Source organism: Rissa tridactyla, chromosome 10 (genome assembly GCF_028500815.1).
Source record: "Rissa tridactyla isolate bRisTri1 chromosome 10, bRisTri1.patW.cur.20221130, whole genome shotgun sequence".
Taxonomy (NCBI): Eukaryota; Metazoa; Chordata; class Aves; order Charadriiformes; family Laridae; genus Rissa; species Rissa tridactyla.
In genome coordinates this window covers 13,196,003-13,218,575 of record NC_071475.1, presented here as the reverse complement: position 1 = coordinate 13,218,575, position 22,573 = coordinate 13,196,003, and positions in this window count along the sequence as shown.

Here is a 22,573-nt window from a genome sequence, read left to right as displayed (position 1 = left end):
CTAACTTTTCAAATAAGGTTTCCATAACCATTACACAGAAACTGCAGGACTATTTGCGCTGCAGACCTTGTTGCACGGAAACTGAGCTCATCCCCAGGAGACTGTACTTTAAAGGGTGAAGAGCAAACGTGACCACTATGAACATTCTGAAATCCTCTTTGCGCCTTTCTCTTCCTTCACTGAATTACAGGTCGCCTTATTTAAGTGGCTTTACATAGTCTGTAACTAGAAGGTCAAGTGGCAATTGTCAGGCCTCGGGTGGATTACATGTTAATTTATTTATTTTCCTTTGCAGAGAGCTGCAGGGAAAATAAACCCATGAAGCAAATGGAGTATCAAAAGGGTGCTTAGCTCTTCCAGCAATATTATTCATCGGTTCATCTCACAGCCTTTCAGAAAGGAGGTAAGCAACACAGTTTCCCTTTTATATAGGTGGCTTTGCAACTGTGTCTCTCTCTCCCTAGAAGAATCTATCTAAGACACTGAAATTATTGTTAGGGGGGACACAATAATAGTTAGACGAAACATCATTTGGATGATCAGTTTTCTCTCAAGAGGGAATGATGCCAACTGGGACTAGAGCGTACATAGTGGAAATAAGAAACCACGAGCCATGCCTTTGCAGTGACTGTGAAATGAGCCACCACTGGGAAATCTGTGAATAGAAGTACCAAATATGCTGGCAGCACGAGTGGGGTCTGAAAACACTTCCCCAAAGGGAGATCCTGTTGAAACAGCATGACATAATATTGCAAGAAGAATAAATTCCCTATGCAAACCACCCAGCTTTAGGGAACAACCAGCTACTGTGTCATTAGGACGGAATGAAATGTCTGGTTTGCTCTTGGGGAAGTGGAAGTGGAATGTCACTGACAGGAAATATGAAATGCAGGATTTTCTTCCTTGCAAGAATACATTTCTGCAGAGAGATATTTTCACAGCAGGAGTGTAAAAGCCTTTTAGAAAAAAACATAGCAAACCGTAACTATGTTTTCTAACTTACGTATAGCTCTTGCTGTTTCCTACCTGTTTAAAAAAAACCCCACATTTAGCTGAAAATGGAAGTTGTAATTAATTTTATCACAGGGTTACCATTGTGATTTGTGCAAAAGGGTCATGCACTTCTTCAAAATTTATCCTAGAGTATTATTTCTTTAGCCAATTTCTCTGAGAAGAAGAAATTGAGCTGTTGGGGCTGTATTAATGTATATCCACTCTCTGAGTCAGCCAGGGGCTGGATTACAGACTAAGATGTTATGTTTACGTGGGCTGTTTGACAGAACAGTTATCGAAGGAAAATAAAGAAGATGAACTATTCAGAACAAGTAGATGAGATTAAGAATACAAGGTCAAATGTCATGAAATAACTCAAGTCAGACGTAATAAAAATAAAAGGAAAGACACAGAGCATAAAAGTGATTTGAAGGGCCAGGATGTTAAAGAGACGACTGGATGTGTGCTAAGCAGAAACCCAATAAACCCAATTACTCTGGTTATTACTTTCTTCACTACTGCTACAAAGGCAGTTCAGTTACTCATTAGTCATTCCTCGCAGAATTATTATCTATCATAGCCTCATCTTTTCCTTACTCCTTTGGGAATACACAAAGGAAAACAAATCTATAAGCTATCCCCTCCCCGTGTCCCCCAAAGACCATGAGAAAAGCTTTGTCATCCTTCAGAAGAACAATCAATATTAAACATCTTTTACTTTGCCAATGATTGATTCTTCCTCATTTCCCATTACTCATTTGAAAAAAAAACAGTGGGGGGGGGACACAGACGGACATTTAGGCTCTATTTTTACTTTTTTTTTTATTGTAGAGGAATTGGTACCTGAAAAAAATCATGAAAGCTTCACAATTGTTCCTTATACAGTTTTGACAGTAACCTCAAGAAACAGGAATGCCCCAAGAAGGAAACCTTCTCTTTTAGCTCATCCTCTAAAGCCCATGAACACCCAGTGGTAGATAAAGATGGTAAGAGCTTAAACCTGCTTCTTTTACCATACGTCACAGAATTTTTGAGGTTATTCTACCTGTAGATTTTACAAGTTGACATTTATATGCCTTTAAAAGTCTCGGTAAAAAAACCTGTTGGTTAAAAATAAGTAAGGAAACTTGTCTTTTTATTCAGAACTCTTTTTTTTTTAACCAATACTAAAGTATCACTCGTTGTAGATATAAACTGGCAATATGACAGTAGAAATTAGTGGGATTTTCAGATGATCATTGTGTGGGTGCAATTATCAACCCCACAAACACACACAAAAAAAGTCCCTTGGTTTTGTTAACCTCTCTTTGAAAGTCTTGTCTGCTGGGTGGGACGGGAACATAGACCTGAAAAGGCCACCTGCGTGACTGCATGTAGCTCTGGTATAATTTCGGGAGTTTTGCAACAGATGTTTAGTTCAGAATATGTCCAGAGTCAGCAGAATACTCCTCAACGTTGCAGAGCAATTTCAAAACCTTTAGTAAATGCTGAAAGTTGCGATCATAGTGTGTCACGGGAAGAGGAGATTGCCACAATATGAAAATTCCCTGGACTGGCAATAATAAAATTCTGATGGAGTTCTAAGAAGTAAACTGTATCTTGCTATTCAAAAGAAAACAAAAACCTTTGAGACGAACTCTGCTTTCCTGACTTGTGAGGAAACTCTCTTTACATCTTAAAGTAGCAATAATAAAGATAATGAAGTAGGATAAGCAGCCTGCTTTTATTGAACCGCTTCAGAACTGCATGCTGCCGAGACCTTAGCAACATGTTTCCTTCTATACTGTTATTTCTTCTGACTATAATAAAGTTAAATCAGAAAGTCTAGAATATTGTGCTAGGGATGTTCAATTAGTTCCACAGAGTGTCCATGTGAGTTAATGTGATTTGAGGGAAGCAGTACTTGAGTGCTCATATCAGATTTGTGTTCGGTTTTGTTAATTCAGACAGATCCTAGCAGATGTCTGATTAGACTAATTTAAAATTAAATGGCAAGGAAAAAGTTTGCCTTCATTTAAAATGATTGAACAAAAAATGAAAACTCTGTATCTTTTTGTTTGCTCAGTGTAGAGTATTTCTGTAATAGCCTAACTTGGCTTCCTTGTGGCCCCTCTTCTCAATTCACGATAAATTACACAGACACCAGGCAGTATATTTCCATTGCAAAGACTGCTTTTAATTAAGCAAACACTTGAAGTTAAATAAACATTTGGAGAACACAGCACTATCAAGGAATGAGAGGAACTGAAGACAAGGAGTCAAAAGATACTGTGCTAGTCCTCCACAGCCTTGAATTTTAACTACCATCATGGTCTCTGGTCATTTAGCAAAACCAGAAACTCTAGTTCAGAAGACCTTTCATGTGCACTGAAGGAAATAAGGAGCTATGTTGCCTGTGCTGCATCAAATGATTGTTCCATCTAATTGTTTTCCAGAAGACATTTTTATGACTTAAACGTTTTTGTGCATTACTTGCAGTTTTCTTTTGCTTTAACGATGCTCAGGCTTGGGCTTGCACAAGATATGCCATACAGAAAGTACTGAACTAAGATGTGGAATCTGCTTCCTGGATTTGCATGCTTAAAGATGAAAGAAAAGCATAGACAGTAACATTTGAATCAGGGTAGAAATTCTGGGTAATTTTAAAAATACCTGAAAGTCCAGGGCTGTTTTTTTTTTTTCTTTAAAGAATTCATGTCGGGGGGCGGGGGGAAAGAAAGTAGGAGCCATTTGGTATTTTCAAAAGTACCTAAGCAATTTAGCAAATTAATTGTATCATTAAGTACTGATTTCAGAAAACTGGCTTGTAGGAGGCTAAGTCTCACTGAAAGTCAGTCAAATACTTCTGGCACTGGGTAATATGGTGAGATTGGAAAGGTGAAATTATTTGTGGCAAGGTCCAGATTGCTCCTGTAGTACTTCATGAGCGATTGGCATGAGAAGCATTTGGGCTGGAGAAATGTCACCAGCTTGTCTATGTGCAGAAATACTCTGTGTGTTTGTGTTAGCGGGAGGATGAAGTGGTTTAGATCTTCTAACAGTATTCTTGACTGCTCACCTTTAGCCCTTCAGCTATCTGACCCTGTTTGTCCCCTGTGAGCAGCGTCAGGAGGTGTACAAAGGTGTTCATCTGGTTGAGTGAGACCTCAACCCACTGGCCTTAGAAAATGCGTTTACAAGAGGGAGACAAGGGGACCGCAGTCCCCAAACTGGAACTGAGCAACATGACGCAATTTCTGCATCATCAGGAAAATGGTTCTGGCTTTACACAGCCCCTTAGACACTGGTGAGCTTTGGTCTCTTGAAACTCTGTAACTTTGGCTACCTTGGTGTTTGTAGAAAGAAAAAAAGGTGCTGAGGAAACTAAGGGGAGTCATTACTCCCCACCAAATCTCTGCCTCTTTAGGCGCAGGACTGGAAATTTAATTATTCCTAGCTTATGCTTGCAATTTGTCTGCAGACCCTCTGCTAACATGCCAGAGGACAGAGGTTCTCCACAGCTGGAACTCATACTACAGACCTCCTCCATCATGTGGGGTAGAGGGAAGTTGCTCCCCCATTTAAATGTTTGGGGCCATTTGATATTTTACACCTTTGAAGGAAAATATCTGATATTGTTCCAAACACCCATATTGCAGCTTGAAAGGACTTCTATTTTTAATGTGGTATCTGACTGTCAAGAGTGGACTCAATAACGCACTAATGACAGTCCGTATGTTTTTCACGTACAACTAAAACTTTGAAAGTTCCCTGTAAATGAGCCCAAATCCATTGCTGTTAGAGCAAAGGTGGTGAGGGCTTTGCATAACCCGAGTCTTGCCTCTTTGAAACAGCACATACACATCTTTCACTCAACAGCCAAAACTTTTGCATTTTCTAAATTTCTTTTGCGTAGTTACCTCTGGAACATTCTTCAAGCGGAATGAAATGATTGCTCCATGATCTCAATATATTGCAGGAAATATTAAAGAACTACCTGCAATACCTAAGGCTACAAACATAATGTATTCAATTAAACCTTAGATAATAACTTTTTAAACTTGCCTTTAATATCAAATGAGTTTCAAATTAAAATGGAAATTTATCCAATATAGCATCATTTAATATATTAAACAGTTCTGTTGTATTTCTTTACTGTAGCATCTCAGCTCTTACTTCACACCAAACGTGCTAGCGTCTAATTTTGTGAGAAAGTGTTTTTTAGGAAAAGTAGACGTTTTCTTTGATTGCTTCATGGGCTGCTGAAGGGATTAGGGGTGAACCAGGGGCTCCATTTCCCGTGTTGGCAGCTCCCTGTGCTGGTGCAGACGGGGTAATCACATGAAGTGCTCGCTCCTTTGAACTGTTCTTTGCATCGTCTCTGGTTCACTACTTGTCTTATCCAGAAAAGGGGAAATAACTGATTGCAGTGTCCTAATTCTCCAGCTGTGAAACTCTGCTGGTGACCAGGGTCATTCTACATAAAGGATCTGAAGAAAAATAACAGTGTTGTCATAGGAAGCACAAATCGATACAAAAGATGTACTATTCAATATCCATGTCTTTCTCTGAGGCTTAGAGAAGCGAAGCTTTATTTGCAAATAACTTTCAAGAGATGTGAAAGGTCAGAATTTGTATTTTAAATAGGTTTGTTGCCTTTTGGTTAATTCTGAGGCATGATTCTTGGGGCTGGCCTCGGTCACCTTACTCAGCATGTAAGAGCAGGCTCCTCGTTTCCCGTTGTGCAGTCAGCAGAGCGGCTCTAATGCCACCAGTTTAATAGGGTGAGCACGCTTTCTGTAATAGAGAATAACGGAACAGTTTAAATCTACTAATACATTTGTTACTTTATCAAGCAGAGCATATCATGCTCTGTGTGTGGCAACCAATTAGGTTAATTTTAGCACGTAATGCAGATGGCGTTTTCTTGGAAAGATAGAGTTTATGGATCAACTCGGCAAACTTCTCACGTTCTCTGTCAGGTTTATGGAGCTGGGAGGAAAGGAGCTCATGGGCAAGGAGCAGCTGGCACAGGCTGAATTCAGGAAAGATGAGAGTGGTGGTGTTCAGAAAGTGCTTCAAAGAATCAGGCAAAACACTAGTGCCTGGCCTCTGTTCCTCGAGCGCTGTTAAGGCTTCTGGATAACTAGATGGCACTAGGTTAGCTAAACATGCTTCTCCTGCTGCTCTGGAATGAGCTTTACCTCTTCTTTCAGATGGGGTCTCTGCCACAACGATCCACGAATTTGTCATCTTCAGCCTGCATCGTCAATGCTCGTGGATTACCAGATTTAATTTGTTCCTGTTTTACTGCAATGCCAGGCTTCATACTTAGGGCACATGCACATGTCTGAGGTGAAATTTAGCTATTCAATTAGCCTTTTCATAATGCTTTGAAGTAATTTTATCTCACCAGTGGTGAGGGATGTAGCACGGTTGGGAAATCCCTCTTTGAGCCTGTTGTACCTGAAACAGAATAATGAAATGGATGGGGGAACATAAACAGTGAAATGCAGTTGATTGCACTGCATTTTAAGAGGAAACAAGAACTACGCTCAGTCCTGGGAGAACCTGCAGTTACATGTTTAAGGGCTCCATGAGCAGACTCCTGCAAGGCCAGGAATAGTATTTGCAGCTTGAATGGCTAAATGGAAATAGGGGTAAATGTTCCTCCATCCTGTTTTCCCCCATCCTGTTTCCCCTCTGCTCCCCTCTTCTGAAGAAATAAGGTGTTGAAGCTGAAATGATCCCCCAAGTCCCCAGTAGATATCAGTTGTTATGCTGTAGGACAAGTCGTGCCTATAGAAGATAGATATATGACAGCAACAGTAATTATTTTTAATTTGCATTTCAGTATTCAGGTTATTACATATATAAAAATTCAATTATAATTTTTAAAGGCTATTTGGATGTGTTCCAGTGTGCACTCTAAGAGATGAAATACCCATTGCCTCAAACCTGTTAATGCTGTGGAGTGGCTGGTTGCTGCAGGCTCTGCCTGCTCTCCAGAGCCAGCACTAGACAAACGTGGGTATTTTGCTAACAGATGTTGGTATCGTGTATGGTTTACAGAAGAATGAAATGTTGCTATCAAAAGAATGAGGGGGAAGAAATATACACTTTTCTGAAGCAGAGTTGTTTACTAGCAAGTTAAATGCAGGAGATGACATTCTGATGATCCCTCAGAAGAGATACAGTAATTTTTCTTTTATTTATTCACCAATGTCGTTTGTTACCACGTGATCTATTTTTGATATTATAACTACCTCTATCTACACTTTACCTTAGCTGGGATTGGATTGTAATTTGAGATAACTGGATAACAGCAAGACCTTCTTCTTAAGGCTTAGTGAATCTATATGCGGGTATCTCAGCTTTCCAGTCCATCCTCCAATATATCTGATGGACAACAGAGTGTGGAAAGCTGTTTGCCAGGGCAGGTAGAAAGACACAGGGTGCAGGGAGGTAGAAACGTCTTCCAGTGATTGTTGTGGCATTGAAGTCTAGTATAAAATAATGGGGTTTGTAATTGAAACGCTTTTATCACAGGGAGTAACGTCACAAGATTTATACCTTTGTATACTGTAAAATATGGAGGGGAAAAAAAAATGTCTATTTATTCTGGTTTTGTATGTTCAGCAGTACCCCAGCATACATACTGCCATGTGTGTCTCATAGATTTCATAAAATCTATGCTGCAGTTAAATCAAAAGAAAACAACCTTGCAAGTATTCCCATGTTGCAAACACCGCCATGAATAAGTATTTCATGGAAAAAACATTAGGTAATTTAATACAATTAAGTTTTTTTCGTATGATACTTTTAGGCAAGGCAAGAATAGAGCTTTGATATTAAAGAAGGCCAAGAAATTTCAGATGAAATTGTGAGAAAAATAACTGAACTTATTTTGTTTTCAACTGAAGACTGGGAAGAAGCTATACGCAGTAGACTTCCCGCTTTTGCCTCCAGCATAAAAATGTACAAACGATGCATGATGTATCAAGAGAAGGAGATGGAAAACAGACTGTCAAGACTGTTGCCCTATTTTACTTTTAATAAGGTGCATAGAAATTGCTGTAGACGAAGGGCATAACTATTGGTGTCTATTAAGTTGTATACTCAGCGAACCCTGTTCTCCTCCTCACCACTATAGGAGCACAATCTTGTCCTTTAAAGCCATCATTACAGCAAGATCGGTCCCTTTCGTCTCTGACTCGCAGCCCGTCTGCGTCGCTTTGGGAGAGCAGAGCTCAGCTCGCTGGCTACAGAGCAAGCCTGTTCCCAACTGGAGTGTTTTGGGAGTTTTTCAGGAAGGAAAACTACACTAATCACATCATTCTTTAATAATTTCTTTGTTGTCTTGAAGCACATGCTCCTTTCACTTACCACCCGTCTCTGCTTTGCAATTAGCATCTCCGCAGGGGAATCGTTGCCAGCAGGTGTGCACTCACCTTGCATCTCTCTGACAGCTTTTGCCACAGCAGCCTCCTCGCCGCAAAAGCTCCCAAGAGGACTGCGTCTCCCTTCCTGCCTTAATTCTGACGATTCGGGAGCTTCAGGGGCTGTCTCAGCTATTCAGAAGCGTGAAGGGAAGAAATGAAATGTGTTTCCATAACCTTCCACACACTTGATTTCTGTTCCAGTAACTTGCAGTCTCTGGGTAGAAACAGAAAATCTAGCTTTGCTAGATTTTTCTTTGGTCTTATACTATACAGCATGGAATTTCCCACTCTATCTCCTAATATAGAATCATATTTCTGAATTATTTTTATTATAATAGAACTGAAGAACTGTCAAATTGTCAAACCTTAGTAAAAGAAACGACCAAAATTTAAGAATATTAAAAAAAAAAAAAAAAGGATCAACATGGCAATTTAATTTTTGTGTTGAATTACCAGGAAGTCCCGAAAGGATTATGTCCTGACATGAAACTCATTTTGCTAGTTGACCATTAGAAGTTCATGTAATTGTTTAGGTCCTTATCATCACTGAACTGCGACCGTTCTTCATAACTTCAGGCAGGATTGTTTTGAGTTGGAATTGTTTCCCCTCTTATATAGAAAACAGGATTTTATTTGTCACTTAAAAATAGTCAGAAGCAAAGCTGAGATTGCCCAAAAAATCAGGACAGATACAAGTTGCACTTAAAATTCAATACCACAAGCGTGTCTACGGCATGCATGCCTACCTGAGTTAATCTCTTTCAAGTGCCAGCACTAATTTTTGAGCTGACCAAGTGATAGATTCATCTGCAAAACACGTGCTAACTTAACCAGACGTGCATTTGCAATTTTCTATTTAAAGGTATAAATCCCTATTATTCTTATCAGCTCAAGTTCACAGAGCAGTACCTGCCTGTGTGGACATTGAGTTTCTAGGTGCAAATATCATTGATTTGTTCAAACAGTGCAGGGTTAGGGGATTCTCTTAGTGCACACCATGTCTTCTGAGGATATGCCCTGCCCTCCACTGACAGTGAAGTTGTAAAATAGCTTATCTTTTTGTTGAAAGCAATTATTGGCAGTATTATGAAACTTGAATATAATTATCCTCTATGCAGGTCGCATTGTGCTGGTTGTACTACAACCAAGCAGAGTCAAGTCGTGTTAAGTAGGAGTAAGCTTAAAACACAGTGTATCCATCAAGGAAGAGACCAGCTAACCATTCCAGACTATTCCACTAAATAACTGGAACCAAAATATTTCTTTAAGATTTTTTCAGGTTTTTATAATGACCTAATTCTTGATGAAACATGGTATTTTAAAGTTACTTTAAAGGGAGGCATAGGCTGAAAATAGTGTGATTTATACCAGAGAGAGATACATAGTAGCTAATTTTATGATATTATCTTTAAAATTGAAATGATGTTTAATAATGGCATGTTTCCCTATCAGAAGATGTTTGCTTACTCAGAAGTCTGTGACATACAAGTAGAGGTTATGTGTCAATGCAATTCATTAATAAAAATTAACTTGTCTGTGTACAAATTTAGACTTTTTTCAGGCATCTGTAAACAATCCCCATATGCCTGGATGGATGCAAACTGTAAATGTGAACAGAACTGCTTAAACCTTTACCACCCAAATCACAAGCTTGAAAATTCCACCTTTTAGCATTTAATGGAATTGTAGCAGATGGGAAACTTTTTCTAGTTGTACTGTTTAAGACATCCCTATGAAATGTACTTGTTCTTCTGTATTGGGTGGTTTTTTTCCTGCAGATAAACAGAAAAATTGGCTTTGGAGAAACCCAAATCACCAGCAGTTCTGTTTATAAATATAACAGCAAGCCTTAAAGTGAACGCAATCAGAGTTTTCACAGATGTTTTTCCTGAAGGGCAATAATAATAGTAGACTTTGAGCAACTTTCATACCTGGGAGCTTAAAATGTCCTTGCAGAAAATCTCCTCAGCTGTGCCACATATTCTGTAGCACGTCTGCCGAAAGATAAGCATAAAAAGGAAAGATATGAGCACAAAGAAGAGTCTTTCTCAATGCATTCTGTAACGTGGAATAATATTCCACATTCGTTCAGGGCCAAATTCAATCCTTGCAGCTTATTCCATCCACCACCAAACTGGAGACGTGGCCCTCAGCTTGCGGATGGGCCGTGCGGATGCAGAGCAGGGATGCTGATCACCCATCGTGTCTTTTGAACAAGGTCTTTCTTCCCAGTACTCTAAATGTTGCCCAAATTGCCACCCTCTGCTTAGTTTAATTAAAACCAGTTGAGTTTTGTGGTTTTTTGGTTTTGTTTTTGTTTTTTTTTAAGGGCAAGTGAGATAAGAAGGACTTGTTTCATATCGTCTCTGCAGACTTTTTCTCTAAAGGATGCTCCTTCTCTAAAGCACCGTAAGAAAAAATAAATGACACACAGAGCGCTTTGAACACGGGCGCATTGGGGCCGATGCATTTGGCATGTATAGTAATTACCTTCTTCCCATTTGCTCTAAAGGAGCCAGCCAGCAATATCCAGGTTTATTCTAGGGGGTAGATTATCCACCGTTGTAGTCATTTCAGAGGCAATCCAATTACCAATAAATATCCTCAACACAAAGCATAGCAATTTTGCGCTGGAGCAACTGCTCTCACCTACCCCCAGGCTCAGTTACTGTGCTCTTCCCTCTTCCAAAAGTGAGGTCACTGGCAAGAAAGTTGTTTTTGCTGGAATTAGACAAATGCAGGTGGTAACGAGAGTTAATTATATAACAGTATGAACGCTGGATATCCTGAAGGATGTGGAGCATTTTCCACTGATCCTTATCTGTTTGGGAGCAAGTAGCACCTGTGAAGAAACATTTCCCATGAAAACGGAAGTTTGGAGGAGCTCAGCACATGGCCTTGTCCCAGAATTCCTTTTATGCTGAATTTAAGTATAAAAAGGGGGAGATAACAGCTGGACTAGAACTACAAAAAGCGATACCACAGAGAAAAACATACAAGCTTACATGTCTACAGGAAAATAATCTAAAACGCATACCAAAAAAGAGAAGAAATGATAATAAAAAATAGTTATGGAGTTATATTGAACTTCAAACTAAATATGGCTTGAAATGAAATCTTGCTTACAAAGAAGACTGCTGCAAATTTTTGCTGGTAATCTCTATGAGAGAGAAAATAAACCTTTTCCTCTACCTATAATGTCCCGGTGCAGCTGGAACAGTGGGTGCAGCTCTGGGCACCGCCTGGTCAGAAGCACTGGCAAACTGGGCGGAGAGCTCTTAGGGGAGCAGAGGGTTTCCCCATGGCCCGTCCTGTCTCTCCCTCTTTGAAATCATCTGCTGTCTTTTGTTTTCTGCTTAGCTTTCTGTGTTCCTTGTTTAGAGTTTGCACCTCACCAGCTACAGTATCAGCGCTCCAAGGGATTACTGATATTAAATGACTTAAATACTGTTAAAGCAGTGAAAAAATATTTGCACTTGGGTAAGCAAGAGCTACGGTGAACAGAAACCAGTAATTGTTTTTTGGTACAGGTAACTGAAAGGTGCATGTACCTCTGAAATTGGAAAACACTTTGAAGTTTCTAACACTTTATTAGAAAAAAATCTTCTCCCCGTGCTGACTATAAACTTCCTGTTGTGCTCCTTCATGAAAGTCAACTTTACTGTACTGTCCTAACCTTCAGTATTCGCCTCCTGTATTTTCTATTGTGCAGTTCCTAGTGTTTTACGGTTGCCAGGTCTGCCTTGGAAATGACTGTATTTTAAGCATATATAGTGTTCTGGAAAGCGTATCTATTTTGGCAACTGAATCTGCTTGGGTGTCAACGGGACCCTTTGCAGGCTCAGGGCTGACGCTGGTTGGAGACAGCAGATGAATCCACCTCTATTTCAACAGCTTTAGGACATTTTGTTTTGGTCCTAGTTCCTCCATCTGCTTGCAGATTTCAAACCTGCCATCCTTGCTGCTCTGACAAAAGTACGGGGAGCTTGATGAGAATTTAAAAATCAAATGCAAGGAACATGGTGGGATCCTGGATGCTCGGTTCATGCACAGGACAGAAATAGCCTGTAGTTTGTCAGCTGGAGCAAACGCTGTGCGCAGTTGGTAGCTCGTTTTTCCTGTCACCTGGCAACGTGAGGCTGCCTTGTTTTGGGCAGAGGGTGCTGATATATTTCTCGTAGGATAATTGGCTGGTGTCTGCCTTGCCAATATCTAATAATGAGGAAAAAGTTAATTTTTTTCTTTTTTTTTATGGGAAAAGAGGTAAAGGATTGCTTCAGTTCCCTCAGTCTGTAAATGAGCAGTCAGGCATATAAATCTGCTTTTGATTTTAAGAAAAGAAACATTTCGGGGTGCAGAGATTGGAAATTCACAATGAGACAATTTTAACCCTGTTATCATAGAAATGCACTTTTTCTTTTAATGTACCAGTATGCTTAATGACGGTGCACTTAGAGGCTGAAATAATAGCGCTGACATCTGGTTTACGGTTCACACAACCACCCACAATAAGATCAGTGCTATCACAACAACAACTGCCCTAAGCTTTGCTATGCCAACAGCAGCCACTTTATACCTGTTGGTTAAATCGGGATTCATCCTGTCTGTCTTTTATATTTCAAAGGGTGGGTGCTAACATGCCCAAAGTCAGTATCATGCAAGAGATTTGAGAAAGGCGGTCATCTTTCCTGGTTTAAAGACCTCGTTATGTTGGAAGACGCACAAGTTGAGGGGTTCTGTACAGAGGGTGCCTCTGTGCACGGCGCTGGGCAGAACAGCGCAGTCCTGCGGTGCCCAAGGAGGATCACTGGCTTGGTGGTGGGCTGGAGCTGCTGGTCATGCAGCCCCGCGGGGGTCTGTAAGGCTGCCCAGCCCCAGAGCAGGCGTGGTGTGTACTCAGTTCTTCAGATCAAAAGAAATTCAAGGGCTAAACGCCACAAATACTCACACTGTAGTGAGTAAAACGCACGTATGTGAGTGGAAGTGCAGTACATGTTTCTGGCTGGTGTTGGTAGGAATGAGGACGTGAAGGCATTTTATAGTACTGGTCCTCATTGGGAATCTTGTTGTAATTGTCGGTGCATTTTGTTTAGTTTTATAAGTGGGAAGGCAGGCAAAGTGGCTGTTGAAGCACAGATCTTTGCTAGAGACACAGTCAAGCTTTGGGTTGACTGCTTTTTTAAAAAATATTCTCCTATTAGCACCTGTTTCTCATGCTGGAAGGAAGATGATTTACCACCTAAAGGGGACACGTATTTAAGACATTTCTGCCTCCTGTTCAAAGGGGCTGGATCTTCAAAAGTGCTTGGTGCACAAGAGCTCTTGCTGTTTTTAAACCACTCTTTTGGAAAGCTGTTGAAATCAACAGTGGTTTTTCCTTTGACACACTTGGGGTTTGTGTCGTATCCATCTGGGAGATGGAGTAGGCCCTTAATGGTATTAAGTTTATTACCATAACTCAAAATGCATTAGAGATTCAGAGCACACAGTAACTCCAGGGTGACTGCTGCCGGCAAATTAGCTTTTCCCTCTTCTAAACTGTCACTTTTTGAAGTGTACGAAGTAAGGAGAGAGGTGACTGGTACTTAAAAATCACTGTCTATTATCAGGCTTATCATATAGGTACATCACACTATATTAACTTATGTTAATGTGATATGACTCAGGTATGTATGTGTGTATTTATACACATACACACAGCAGAGCTGAACCCATTAAGCCAGGCCAAGTAAACATTCATGAAGAATACAGGACAGCACCCACCTACCCAAATCAGCATGCATAAAATCCACCGAAAATATCAGCGCTTATTAAGAATGGAGCACATTTACATTTTCCTGAAAAGTATAGTTTACTTTTTTTTATCACAACGTGAAATTTGCATTCTCCTGGAAGTGATTGGACAGCTCTTTACAGCCTGATTAATGCAGCCCTTTGGGAAAGAGAAACTGCTGCTCAGGCTGTTGCAGAAGCAATTGAGCATGACTCTGGCCTTGCAGGATCACAGGATTTCTTCCAATTTGATAAGGCTCCCATTTCCACAGTGAAAGAAATTCCTTAAACTGTTTTCCCAAAGCTATTTGCTTGTATTACAACGACGAAAGACAAACTTTATGTTGGTGCTTCTAAGAGTCTTGAGACTGGGAAACATCCAAACCTACATAGTTTACAGGGAACTTTGTTTGCTGGGGTAAAATAAATATTGGTCCACCGCTGTTTAGTGATGGTACGTTCTAAGGTCAGGACCCTACAAGATCACAGACCAAGAAGTGGGGTGATACCCTCCTTACATCTGCACAGCCGAATGGTGCAGTAATAAATATTAAATGATGTTTCTAGCTAGTGGATGATCTGTATTCCACAACTGTATTTCATGTATTAAAGAAAGAGAAGTGAATTAGCATCCCATGGAAGTATTTTATTTATGCTTTCTTATTTCCAAACTTGGTAAACACAGAAATAGAACTCAGATGTGTAGAACTCCTCTTAGTTAATCCAGCTTTTAATCTAATTTTGCTAGAATTTAATTATTTAAGATGGAAGTAGAAAAAAAAATCCTTGAAATTATCATCGTTTGGGACTGAAAATATGCATTTTTTTTTTAACATCCACTAAAGAGCAGAAAACAAGATGTGCCAGGAGAATTTTAAAAATTTCATATTGCAGAGAAATAAAGAAACCCCCCGTTAGATGTGAGTCTGTTCTCATATACCTTGGTTTTATTGCAGCCCATCTAATGACCGCAGTGGGCTTAACCCTGCTTTGCAATTGCAATGGCGAACAAAAGAAAACCCATCCTGTGTTGTGCAGAGTTGCATACATGAAAACAATTGGTTTTTGCATTCAGTGCTGTATACGGTCATATTTTAAAGGACATCTCTGGGTATATTACGTTCACGTGGACATTACAGTGCTCATCCCTAGATTTCAGGGAAATCCTGGGGAATATTATTCACGGGCCAGCTGAATTACAACATTTGCCCTGATCTTCATCACATTTTGGTGCTCACGTTACTGCCGGTATTTTGTGTTTGCTGGTTTGTGTTTTGCGAGGTGGAGGGGCTTGAAACCATCTGTGGGCAAACGACCACAACAGGACAGAGACACTACCTCATCACTGGCAGTGGCCATAGTTTAATCTATTCCACTAATTCTATACATTGGGAGATAAGAAGAACGTTTAAGGGATTTCTTGCTGTTATTGAAAGCTATTCCTTGTGTTTGGGAGGGGATAACGTTGCTGTGAAAGTTGCTGGAAAAGGGACTGGGAGCCCAGGAGAGGAACACCAGCAGGTGGAGTGTGAAAGGATGGAGAAATAAAAGCCTTGGATGGCAGCAGGTCTGAGGGAAGGAGTTCCCTGGAGGAATGATACACGGCAGCTGGGGTTCACAAATCACTTGTTTGGAGCGAGAGTCTCTGTATAAGTGTGTAGCTGTGGGAAGAGCCACGATGGGCTGGAGGAGAGTGGGGCTGGGCTGTCAGCTAGGCTGCACCATGGGGACTCTGCCCAGCCACTGGGCCCAGAAGCCTGCAGGTGTCTTGTCCTGGCAGATGGGCCAGGGCGCTTCTCTGTGCTGGTGGTCTCTGCAAGTCCTTAAGGTTTTGATGCTTTAACATGTTTTCTTCAGCAGTGGTATGCAGATACTTTTTCTACTTCTTAGGACCCAAGATTCAGAGATCTGGCACCCATCACCTGCAGGGCATTCACAGAACCATCTGTTTAACATTGCAATTCTCTTGCAAAGACCACTGCAGATGGCCTTTGCACCTTTAGGCTGTATGGGCTAGCTTGGAGGATTTCCTTGGCTTCAGAGAAAAGGCATGCCTGTAGCTCAGCTGGCCTCTTAGTATTTGCAGGTGGCGTGTTTTCCAGTATATCACATGAGTTGGAGACCACAATCTGCCCACCGTTTCAGGATAGTTAGCAAGTTTCCCTTTCCAATGATGCGCATTGGATTCACAGCCCAAGGTGAGGATGTATGCAAGTTGCTGGGAGGCTGGGCCAGGACTGGTGGCATTGAATTGGGAATACTTGGAAAATGCTGAACCACTGATCATCTGGAATCCATTACAGTCCTGCCAGGGAAAGGGAGAACAGAGTACTCCAATTAGCTGGTGCTCATTTTCAACCATGTCAGTTAATTAGTTGAAGACCAACCAGATGGGAAAGGATTTATCATAGTGCTTTCAGAGGCTCAGGCACTGGATGTTGCCCAGTTTTAGCCACTTGGGAATTTTTTTTATTTTTTCTTTTTCCAGAAGGCTGAAGGCAGGAGGGGAAGGTGGACTCCCAGTTCTTAGTTCCTTCATGAGAAGTGTCAGGTGTTCATTAGGCTTCAGTTTGCAGCACACTGGTTGTAACCCAGATGACTTTGCCGCCTAAAACTGTCTCTCATAAAAGATCCAGCAGTGCCCTGTATTATAATGGATGTGAACTAGGAAAGTCCTTCAGGTATCGAGGTGTATTTGCTAGAGAATTTATGTCTTCCAGGCAGGTGTTGGCTCATCGCCTTGGCAATCCCAGAGCCAGAAGGGGCAGAAGGAAGAAGACATGCCTGGCCTTTCACGCTCATAAGGGGGGCTGGTAGGGCTTTCCAAGGTGCGCACAGTGTGAGTTGAATAGCTGACCAGCAGCACTGGGGAGTGATTTGTGGATTCTAGATTGAACCTTGGGTAAGCAGCTGGAAATCCAAGTCTCCTCTTTCCTATTCCAGCACCATTCCGACCATCTCAGAGAAGTAGTTATCTTGGACTGTGGATACACACCGGTGAGTCCGTGTCCTGGATGATGTTTATATGCAAGTCAAATGGTCTCATTTGGTAATGTTATCCATTCAGATATGAGCATCTGTCTCTGAGAGCACTGATCTTGCCTTGTCCCTATAGCAGACAGACTAATCTGCACATTCTTTTCCCCGTCCTCTTATTTTTCAAGAACTCTATTTGCTATGAACAGAGCTTCTGCCCTGCTTCCCCAGACACTTGTCTTTGCATCCCTTAAGTCAGGCTCTTCCACAATTGCTCACTTCCTTTGACATTTCTTTTATTGCTCTCTCATGCACTGGCTCATACTAACACATGTTAGAACAGTAACATCTTTTTGTAGCACTAGTTTTAATTAGTCTTCACCTTCCCCTGGGATGGCTGTTTGCTGTACAGCTTTCTGCAGGTGTGTATTTGCAGTCCATGACTCGCTGCATCACTTGTATGGTAATACAACTGCCTCGCCAGGAGCTCGGGGTGGTTGCTTTCTGTTTAGGTGACTGTCCGTGTTTCCTCCCCAGCATGCAGAATTCTCTGATCTTGGCTGATGAAAATTCCTGGCGAGGTGGAAAGAATATTTTTAATGACAAAAAAAGGGAAAGATGAAGGCAGACACTTTCAAAGCTACTTCTGTGATTTTGGTATTCCAGAGCCCAATTGTTTGAAGGGAAATCAGGATCTGAGTCCGATAGATGGCTTTCAAGAAGTCTTTCTTTCAAAATGTGTTAAGAGTGGAAATGCAGAAAGTAGTTTATAAGATAAATAAGGAAGTGGATGGTACAGTGCAAATAAGCTATTTTATCCATACTTTGCGGTACTAACAATGACTAATCACAAGACTAACTGGCAGTGAAGTTATATTATATTAGTTGTGCTACAAAGGCCTGCAGATCCACTCTCTGAATCTGCCATACGCCGCTTTCCTATTATTGTACTCCTCTACAATGTCTTTGATAATTTCACAGTGTCCTGTGTTTAGCTAGTAGGCTCCATAAACCTTGACTAATTATTTTTACGTTCTACATCTTCTCATTACAGCATGTTTGCCTGAACCTCTGTGCCATGCTGTTCACAGCAAGTTTTGTGAAACATATCAGATCATCAGCAGTTTTGCTTCTCTTAAGTCGTGGAAAATAGAAAACCTGGCAATTCTTTCTCGGTTTGCTTTCTAACACCTGGTATCTTGACTTTGCTTATGAGTGCTGCATCTTGGCCCGTTTAATTAGTCTTCTGTTTGTATGCTGTAGCTAACAAATTAGCTGTAAGCAAAATATTTATTATAACTGCCCATTTAGCCTAGTTGTGAATGTGCCCTGCTACAGGGTTTCTGTGTGAGCAGAAGCTCCCAGTAACCCCCGATCAACGCAGCAGGTTCTGTTTCAGTGCGGAAAAAAAAACCTAAGGAAGTATTTCAGATTTTCAGAGGGACTTCTGCCTAGGACAGGGGAAAGAAAGGACACACGTTCCTCTCCTCTGGCCTTGATAAATCCCATCTTGTTCCACTCATGTACATTCAAAATATTTCAGTAATGAATATTTGGTTCTCTAATCTGAGCACTTCATCCTCCTGGCAGAGCTCTGCCATTAGCTCCTGTTTGTGTCGGAGCAAACATAAGCTACTTGTTCTCATTTTCATGACCTCTCCTCACTCGGTTATCTCTCAATTCATTACTGGGATGTTGGCTTCATGGCCCAATAACACCAGTAGGCATTGCTCATCTCTGACACTTCCAGCGAAGCCCTGGAGCAGGCTGCGGGACTCATCTCCGCTGGGGGAAGAGCTCCCCCAGCTGTGCAGCCCCCCCATCGCTCCCCTCCAAACTCCAGCTGGGACGTGCCATAACCCTTGGAGGGACAAACAGCCTGGCACTGGGTGGGCAGCAGGGGCCCCTCCGCTTATGCGGCTGCTTGTCTGTCTGTCTCTGTCCTTCAGGTGAATTAAGGCATAAAGCATCAAGCTCAGTGAAGACCTAATGCCTGAAAGGCTGAGAGGCACAGTGCTGGGGACAAATACTAGAAAAAAAAAAATCTATTCTTCTGTTTATGTACATATCTGCTAATCTACTGCATGTGAAAAACCTCCCATTTTTGCCTCCCTTTGTCTGGGCTTTGGCCGTACCTTTATCCTGGCAGGGAAATCTCTACCTCTGCAGCACAGGTCTGTCTCTGCTTCCTCTGCCTTCCACCACATGCAGCTTGATTTTTTTATTCTTTCATTTACTAACTTAATGAGCTGGGAAATCATTCCTGTGCTCTTCATGCAACTAGACAAGAAAGTGATTCTTTTGTAATTAGCTAATGCATCTATTTATGTGGTTTTTAACATGTTACTGTTAATCAATTTCCATTGCGGGAGTTAGTAAAACTGCTTTGTGGTGCTGTTATATATCGGTATCAGTTTAAACTGCTGTTTCCTTCCACTCAGCCATTTATTGTCACGTTAGTCTGACATGCTGTAACATGATGATTATGATGTGATATGTTGTAATATTTTCTTATGCCAAATTCCCATTAATTTCAACAGGATTTTGGAAGAAATGAGGTGAGAATATAACTTCTGTATGGGAATATCTGCACTGGACCAAGGGGGCAGTGAGAATAGGGGGAGATTATAACTTGATCTTGAGTTGTTCCTAAAAGAGAGCAACAATGGGCAATATTGCATGCTGTATTGAATTATTTTCTCCATGAAGATAAATAATGGTTCGAGGCTCGAGGCAATAGTGCCGTTTTGGTTTATTTTAGTTTTAATTCATATTTGACTGTGCTATTCTTGCCTGGTGGCGTTGAACGTCCTGCTCTGTTCTCGTTACTTCTGTGAAGAGCGGATGCGAAACCAAAACCTGAGATTGTAATTTGACAGTCATTCACTGCTGCTCCTCTCAGCATTATTCATCACTTCAATTATTATCCTTTCAAGAACGAAGCCTGAAAAGGCGCAGCAGCAGTGGTAACAACAGCCAAATGCCTGCCCATAATGCTAAGCAAGGAACAGGGCACAGGTTTGTCCTCCTCTCCTTGCAGGGAGGAAACAACCCCTCATCCAAGTGCATGATGAATGTACAATAGTCCCACGTGGAGCAAACCTCAGAAAAGAATTTTGTTCTTGAATGTCTTCTTATTTCTTTGGGATTTACTCTACTGCATTTCTGTTTATGCCATACATGACCTGTGAACGGGGATTGATCTGCTGCTTACGCAAGTGCTACTTTTCTCTGAGAGACTCAAAGACTCAGGAAAGTCTGCATGTGCTCTTGCTCTTTAAGACACTGTGATTTCTAAACCGACCCTTTTCTGACAGATTAATAGCTTCAGATATATTAATTACCCTTTAAAGTATTGATAAACTATCAGAGGAAAGAACGTGCTTTGGGCTGGATTGTGGTCCGGGAAGGTCATAAAATTTGTTATAAAATAAAACATGCAATTTTTATATCTGAAACTGCATTATGCTAGAAATCCTCTGACTGATTTGAGTGGGTTCCTTGCTGGGCTTGCAGGAAGGTGGCTTTATCTTAAACTGCATTGTCTGTACATTTTAATAGAGTTTAAAAGAGAAAAGTCTGAGAGAAGACAAAAACTTCAGTGGTTGTGTCGTTAAGCATTCAACATTTGCAAACAGGGCTTTGGCACAGTTTGACTTCCCAGTGGTAACTACTTTGTTTAGTTTTGGTCATTTAGTTACTTATTAAACCTCTCACAAAGCTCTTTCAGTATTTCTCCTTTCATTAACTACTGTCACAGAAATGGTATTTGATGCTTTCTCTCTTTTCCCATACTATAGCCCTGCAACATCCAAATTAAGTAAGTGGAAAGTGCAGTGATTTAATTATAAATCTGAAAAAAAGTTTGCAGAACTTCCTTCTAACACACATACAGTAATTTTCAAGGCAGAAGATGAATGTACTGAATCTGCCATTATATTTAGAGGTAACTGAACCTTTTCAGCTTAGGGAACCTTTTCAGCTTAGCTCCACAATCGTATTTGTTGGAGATAATCTATCATTTGAAAACCTTGCAAGTAGAAATTAGTACACAATAACCCGCCCACAGTCCAAAGCAGCTTTGTGGCTTTTATAAACATACTGAACAGGCTCCTGTATGGAAATAAACAGGGCTTTTAACTGTTTCTGTGATGGGAATCAATGGGTTTATCTTTGCTACCGTGTCCACCCACAATTTTTTTCATTCAGACAATTAAACACCAATTTGCTGGGACAAAAGTGTAGATAAAAGAATTAGCTCGTGCTTCAGTGATTCTTCGTTAATAAATGCAGCTGGAATTGGTCTGTGAGGGATGTGACAAGCTAAGTGCTGACAGATGCTTCTTACAGCAATAACTATTGCTTTTGCCTTTCCAAGTTCAGTTTGAACCAAGTCCCATCGTAGGGGAACTCTAATGAGCAACATAACTCTCTCTTATTGTGAGATTTCCAACAAAAAACCCCATTACTACATTGGCTTTGCTGTAGTACAGACCTACAGGTAAGGCGAGATGATCCCACTGAAGGGCGATGGGCTGTTGGACTAGTGTCAAGCTGGTTTATTCCTGCTCAGGACTTGGTACTGCGCTTGTTGCTGCAGTTTTTGCCTGTTTTCTGCAGGAACAGGATGGGCCATGGATGCGTGTGGGCCATCCTTGCCACAGGCTCGAGTCCTGGCACAATGGACTTCGGTGGTCTCTTGGGTGGGTTTCCTAAACCGTCTCTCCAAGGATGCAGGGATGGGGAGGCTGCAGCCTAATTGAGAAGTCAAGTACACAGGAGAACAAAACAAGTCTGTACGTTTTTCTTGCAGTTATATTTTGGCCCTCTTTCACAGCAGGCAAACTGCTTTGAAGCGTCCAATGTTAACGTCGTACCCGTTTGTGTTTCTCCCAGGTACCCTGGTTCACTCACGGCACAGTAAATCATGCTGCAGCAGGGCTTTCAGAAAGGTGTCAGCTGATGCCCATTAGAGACCAGCCAGACGGTGAGGTACCATAATGCCTCAGCAGGAGCCACAGGAGCATTATCTCTGGATGTACAACTAGGTATCCGCTTTGAAAAAGTCATGACCTTACTGTCTCAGTGTTAGATCTGAAAGTAATAAGCCCCAAAAATGCTCCTACCTGGTGTTTCCTTTTATAACTGAGACATGCCTCTAACATGGCCATTAAATCGGTTTTGTCTGTGACAAACTAATTTTATCAAGGAATGACATATAATTTCTTGGTGGATACTTGCTATGATGCTGCAGCCCATGTCCATGTCATCCACCTACTTCCAGAAGAGGGGTTGTGGCCACCAGCAGCAGCACCTTCTGCACCCCACAGCAGCTGGGCTGAGTAACTTCCCTGCCTCCAGGAGAGGCAAGGTAATGGCTTTGGAGCATCACCCTGCTACTTTAATAAAGA